The sequence below is a fragment of the Ixodes scapularis genome, unplaced genomic scaffold (genome assembly GCF_016920785.2).
Source record: "Ixodes scapularis isolate PalLabHiFi unplaced genomic scaffold, ASM1692078v2 PGA_scaffold8__174_contigs__length_109621045, whole genome shotgun sequence".
NCBI classification, from domain to species: domain Eukaryota; kingdom Metazoa; phylum Arthropoda; class Arachnida; order Ixodida; family Ixodidae; genus Ixodes; species Ixodes scapularis.
The window spans coordinates 46,805,108-46,812,275 of record NW_024609883.1 but is presented as its reverse complement, the minus strand read 5'-3'; positions in this window follow the sequence as shown (position 1 = coordinate 46,812,275).

Below are 7,168 nucleotides of genomic sequence, written 5' to 3'. Positions count from 1 at the left end.
ACAGTAAGAAAAACATTCAAGTCCGGCGCGCACTTACGCGCCTCGATGCCTTGAAGCTTTGGGATGCTATTGTGGCCATAGGCCAACGCAGGATCTGCATTGCACGGCCACAGAATAGTCACGGGGAACATGGCGAAGTGGTAACTTGCTCGTGGCGGTTCCGTGATGAAGATTAGCGGCGTCAGGCAATCCAGCCGCCAGCCATTGGCTCCATGAGACGCCGGCGCTGACCACACTGCAGAGGATGTTCTTCTCGAGAGGAGGCATTCCGGGTAACTTGAGGCGCCATGCCAGAAATCCCACTTCTGACACCAAATGTTACGTTTTTAATTTACAAAAGGACGTCCATAGCCAAATTAGACCAGATTCGAAGTGTGTCACGCGCCGTCTGCACGCGCTTCGTCGTCGTCCTCGGTGGGTTCTAGCACGCGCCTCGGCAGCACCGCTACAATATTAATAAATGTACATACTATCCGGTACAACCGAAATAATTTTCCGGCGGAGACAAAAGGAACACCGCTAAAGTCACTAAAGTAGACTGGTTGCTGTCTGCTTCAATTTGCCTCCCGGAAGTCGCATAGACACTAGCGCCAGTTGAACCTCTAGCGTACATTATAATAATTCTATGGATCATATATCAAAATAAAAATGTCGATTGTCTACAAGACGGCTCCCTCAACGTAACGAGCGCAAAAACTTGGGTACTTCCGGTTTCGACCGAACAATCCCATTATACACCAACTCATGTTTACAAACAAACCGGAGCGCCCCTAGCGGACGTCACCGGCGCCGCGCATGCGCCGTGGATGGTGGGCAAGAAGCCCGCCGTCGCCCATAAACAAACCATTGAATTGCGTTGTTGTCGGCGTCGGTGAGAGTCCCCGTGCTCTTTTTCGCGTTGGAATTGTTGATTCTACGTCCTCCTATCAATGTCTGACTACTTGAGCGGCTTCAGCAAAACTATCGAGGCAAAACTTTGCGTGAATAATGTGACGTGCGGCGATTCATTTCACGTGGACGCCGCAGAATAGGCGCTAAAGCCTGACTCCCACGTCGAGATTCTGCTCGCTAATTTCAGTCGCGACGTCGCTCGGACTGCAAAAGCGTGGACCGTAGCTGAGATGGTGGACATCGATACTGAAAACCTCAAGTAGAATCGGGCATTACAAGTCGGTGATGGCCACTGGTAACAATGATCAACAACTCCTTGTATCTGTTTACACTTAGCCGACTTACCCCAACCAACCTTCAAAAGTGTTTTGAGGCCTGCACTTAGTTCTTATCGCAATTACCGGGTCAATGTTTGGTTTACGAGCCGCTGTCGTTTGAACGAACTGACGACAAAAAGCAGCCAAGTTTGAAAGAGCAGACGACAGTTGGAACGCACGCGCAATGGAGTACGGGCAAGAAGCACCGCGTCCCGCGTCAACAAACCATTCGAATGTCACGTTGTCGGCGTCTGTGTGAGTCTGCATACTCTTTTTCGCGTTGGAGTTGTCGATTCTACGTCCTCATCGCAATGTCTTACCACTTTAATCGCCTCAGCGAAATCATCAAGGCTCGTTACGCTGCTAAATTTTGCACAAATAATTTGACGTGCGGCGATGTATTTGCATGACCGCCGCAGAATGGACGTACAAAACCATGATGAGACTCTTCTAGCTATTTTCGGTTGCGACGACCCTCGTGCTGCAAAAGTGTAGAAGGTAGCGGCGATGATCGACGTCGATACTGAAAATCGGAAGCGGGAACAGACAAAGCGTAACAAGTAGGTGATGGCCACCGGTACCAATGATCAACATCTTGTATCTACTCTTACACCGAGCCTACTTAAGTCTTTTGAGGCCTGCAATTACTTCTTATTGCAATCACCGGGTCAAAGTTTGGTCTACGGGCCGCTTTTGTTTGAACGAGCAGACGACAAAAAGCAGACAACTTTGAAAGAGCAGACGAAAGTTCGAACGATCAGGCGGCCGTGTGAATTTGAAGACGCACTGAATCCGTGGGTGGTCCGGACAACTTGGGGGTTTTCTCTCGGTCATGTTGGAACAAAGCAGATACATCTGGCGACTACAAATTGTGGCCCGCACACGCAATCGTAGTTCGACAGCGTCAGGTTTGCCCTTTTCACGGCTGCTATCGACGTTCTCGGACGAACGGAGGGTGCAAAAACACATGAAAACTGATCTTCAAACCTTCCCAGACTCTCTTTGTAAAGCCCCCATCGCAGCATTTTGACGAGAAGGTAGGTTTTTTGTCTCGTTTCTTCCAAAGGAACACAGGAATGCATGTCTGGCACGGCGACTTCTGCCCACCGCCCCAGACCGGAAGTGCGCCCGGCGCGCCACCACCGCGGCGTGACGTAGGAGAGTTGAGTTGGTCCGGAAGTGCTCTTTTTAGCCTCGACCGCAAGGAGCAAAAGCGAACAATAATCTCGAACCCAGACGCTCACGGGGAGGGGGGGCTGCGTCGGCTGCGTCGGCCTGCACCGCCGCTTCCCGTTGAAGGCTTCTTCGCAGGTGTGCCGACTGCAGTTTCGCCGGCATCGGTCCTGTTTACCGCGGTATGTGAGTATAGTGCCCGTAATGTGAGAGCAGTGTGTCCATACGCCACTTTGCCGCTGTTGGTTTCCATCTAGCCGCGAGCCAGAAAACATCTCGCGACGAGTTGACCGCGCCGCGAGTGACGAAGAAGCAAACATGGCGACGGTTTGTGCGATTGCTTTGGTGGCTCCGGTGTTGAGTGTCTTCAACGTCCTCGTGAAAAGATTCCCCTGCCCTTCGAAGTTATCGCAGGCACCACGAGTGGCACGAAAGATGTGGAATTATCGTCTCAACTACAAATAAGCAGGCCTGCACGAGCAACAACAACGACAGTTGTGTCGTCAGATGTTCTACAACGCCGAGATATTTTCATTTATCATTTGGAATGGCTTCAAGAGTGGGAAATGAATCTATTTCGCAGATTCTTAACTCCGAGGTGAGTGCCCTCCGTTGCAGTGCCGTTGTCGCGCAAAGTGCAGAGAAAACCCGGTGGCGATGGCGGCGGTGCTCTTTGATCGCTTTGATCTTGCGCCGTCGGGTTCATGGAGTCCGGAGTAAACGTACGTACGTGCGTCTGCTGGATTGGTGTTTTGGACTGCCACAAAACTCTTTCTCGCGGGCATTTACCTTGTGAAGCTTAGTAGCTCATTACATTTCGTCGTCGACTGCGCTCATTTGACTACGACGGACGAGCCTGCGTGATATGAATTTCACTGCATAAGATCCTTGGTGTGCTATAACGAGGGCTAATAAAATATCACCGCGAACTTCTGAACAAACGAGTCGAAGTCGTCTGTTATCATAACTGATCGCCTGTCACAATATTAATCAGTAGCGTTCCTAAACTCCGTCCCCACAGGCACCCTGCTTCGTTGCCCGATAGTAAGTGTCTCCTGGTACCTCGTAGAATTCCAGCTCCCACTTCAAGTAAGTACCATCCTTTAGAACTGGCAAGTAATAGTTTCGAACCCAGACGCTCGCAGCGTGTGTGTGTGTGTCTGTCGCTAGTCCTTCGATGAAACGTCGTGGTCTCGTTTTCATTCGCTAAAACGGCGTTCGATCAAGTGAACGCCTCCCACTTATTTCGGCTCGGGAGAGCCGCGCTGCCGCAGAAAGGCAAGCAGATCGCGAAAATCGGTCTCAAACGTGCCACGAATGTAATGTCGTATACAAGAAGCCGACAATCAAGCATTTGAAAGCTACAAGAAAGTGGCAGCGAAATATTTACTACGCAATGAACCCGGACTGAAACGGGGATGTCAAGGGTCAGCAGACACCGAGAACATTTAAGACAAGAAAGGTTTTCTCTTGTTTTCTCGATCGAGATGGGTTCTCGAATGTTCACGACATCTTATCTGTTGAAGAACGGGCCGCGGAGGCTTCTGGTGAAGACATCTTTCACGATATGCCGGTGCATTCGGACAGCCTGCCGCATCCAGCTCCCCAAAGCAACGCCGCCAACGCAGCCCCCCCCTCCTGCCTGCCAGTTCTCTCCGCGTGGTGGCGCGAGCGTAGATAAACATGGCGGCGCCCTGGAATTGGCGCGGACACTAGGGGTGTCACGAACTTTTGTCGAACCAGATTTTTTGGTCGAACTTTCGGGGTTCGACTGGGTCGAACCGGTTCGACGAACCTTCGACCTTTTCACCAGATTCGACCGGTTCGACCACTGATCTCAATGACAATTGCTGGATCGCGCTTGCCGCTCCCGCAAGTGAAGCCACCGCGCGTCACTCGCTTGGGATACGATTTGCCGTTTTTGCTAGCCTTTGCTGCGGTTTTCCAGCGTGCTGACGACACGTTTTCTACTCGTTCGTCGTCATTCGCCGAAGAAGTTTTTTGAAGACTCTGTGCATTGTTGAGACTTTCCGTTGTGAACACGTGGAAAATTTTACGAAAGTGCAGTGTCGCAGGAAAAAGGCACAACGCGTCGAAAGGAAGGGCTGGCGGCGTGTTCAAAGCATCCTTGGCACGCCGAAGTGCCGTGTCTCTGTGCCTTCGCGCGCTTGGATACCGACCAAGAACCGACGCCGTGTGAATGTGTTTAGCGAGTGCAATGTGCGTGAAGCCGTATCAAAAGGTACAACTCGTCGAAAACGTGTCGCCGGTGTCGCGGCGTGATCAAAGCTTCCTTGGCACGCCGAGTGATGCATCTTTGTGCCTTCGCACGCTTGGATACCGGTCAAGAATTGACGCCGCGCCAAAGTTCTGAACGTGTGTCGCGCGTAGATGCCTTTAGATCATTTATATATATCGGCCACGGAGTTCTGGATCGTCCAGCTGTTCCGGTGAGTTGCTATCAATAAAAGGGGGAGATCTGTACGTATTCTTATGTACTATATTAACCATGGCTATGTCCCAAATCTACTCTAATAGATTCCGTGGGAGCACGAATAGGGCAACGTTGTACGTGGAGCCAGGGGGGTCTTCGAAAGCAAAAGTACAAGACGGCGAGAATGAAAATCTTTGAAGCGCGGCCGATATGGTCGTGTGCAATCTGTTGACCAATTACAATTAGGCGAGTCGCGTAGGTTGATAATAAGCCAGCACTGATCAGTGATGAGGAGCTGTTGTGCACGGTATTGTGTATATCGTCTAAGGACGAAAAAAAGACGTACCTTCTCCCCATCTTCCGTCGCTAGTGGACGCTGGATTAAGCTCGTTCCTAAACCGCGAGGGGAAAAGACGCTGATCCAGAGGCACGAACAGCTTCACGCACATTGCACTCGCTGAACACATACACACGGCGTCGGTTCTTGGTCGGTATCCAAGCGTGCGAAGGCACAGAGACACGGCACTTCGGCGTGCCAAGGATGCTTTGAACACGCCGCCAGCCCTTCCTTTCGACGCGTTGTGCCTTTTTCCTGCGACACTTCACTTTCGTAAAATTTTCCACGTGTTCACAACGGAAAGTCTCAACAATACACAGAGTCTTCAAAAAACTTCTTCGGCGAATGACGACGAACGAGTAGAAAACGTGTCGTCAGCACGCTGGAAAACCGCAGCAAAGGCTAGCAAAAACGGCAAATCGTATCCCAAGCGAGTGAAGCCCGGTGGCTTCACTTGCGCTGCAGCGAACAAGCGGGGAAGCGCGATCCAGCAATTGTCATAGAGATCAGTGGGTTCGACTTTGTGGACAGTGTGGCCAGACCTTGATACAAGCATGTCTAGGTTTGGAGAATTTATTTTTTTATGCAAAGGGTTATTTTATTCTGTGAACAGCTGCAATTAAAAGAAGCTAATTCTATTCTCTGAAGAAGTTAATAACTTAAATTTTATTACTGTATTGACTGAAATAGCCGATCAGCGCTGCACTTAATTCATCTCTTAGCCATTACCATCCAATCCGAAGCCAACTGGCCAGCCTGTCGCGCATGCTCACACGAGTCGAACCTCAATACAAGGTTCGACGAACTTTCCACTAAAAGGTCGAAAAAGTCGAACCTGGTCGAACTCGAACCGCGGCCGGTTCGCGACTCAAGTGAGTACGAGCTACAAGTTTCTCCCAGAAGTATTTAAGATACAGTGACTTGGAGTAAGGGATTTAAGTTACATACAAGTCTGAAAAATATGTGCTGTAAACAACTTATTTTTCGCGGGCTCAATATTTCTGTATTTAGGTCAAACTAGTCACTAAATAAAGCTACGGGTCAAACCTGAAGTTTGGATTTTCGCGACGCAGTAGGGGACCGAATTTTTTAATGTGCCCCTATAAATTTAATATGCAATACAAAGGCCAAGAACAAATGCGAAAATATTTGAGAAATCTTTGAACACACTGCAAAAGGAAAAGGGACTAAAATTCCACTTCACTGCATTACCGCAGACAGTTCACATCACCCTGCACATGGACGTTCAGGCCGGGCGTAGCAGTACATCAGACAGTTCACATCACATCGCACTCAAAGTGAATGCTAAACGTGGAGGGGGATTTTCTACACTGATTCAAGTTCATGCCAACACAATGTCCTCATCGAAATCGGAGTCGTCTGAGCTTAAATTCAATACCCCAGTTGCATTGCTCTCGCTGTTCGATGAAAGATTAATTTCGTCTTCTGAATCTGAAGAGGTGTCACAATATCTTCGTTTTCGACCCAATTTTGACGCAAGATCGTTACTATGAACTCTGCGACCAGAAATCGACGTCGCCATTTTTAAATTCAGTTGCCTGCGTTGGAACAATTTTCTGCCAAATTCAGAAATTTACCAGGTTTTTATTTTCCATGAAGTGCCATCTGTCCACGGCAAAGCTCACTAGGAACATGTGGACTAGCCCAATTCGTCCATGGTAGCGTATCGGAGCCCGAATCCACGTGGACGAACCCAGCTCATCTTCGGGGGGAGCGGTACAAACACCGTGGACGAACTCAGGTCGTCCATGGTAGGGAAAGGGTTAAACTTCACCGCAATTGTTCGCGGGACCTATTTTTTGCGAATAGTAGGCAATGCGCGACAATTAGGTCCTCGCAAAAATGAAGTCGTTTACAGTATTTAAAGCTACTTTTGCTAATGCACATTCCTAGTGAAAAATGCTCTTGGTTAGTGGTCAACAGTTCCACGCTCCCACCAACCGTTCTTCGCTAAAAGACGTTCCGAAAGTGCAGAGTGGTGCAACAACTGCTGAA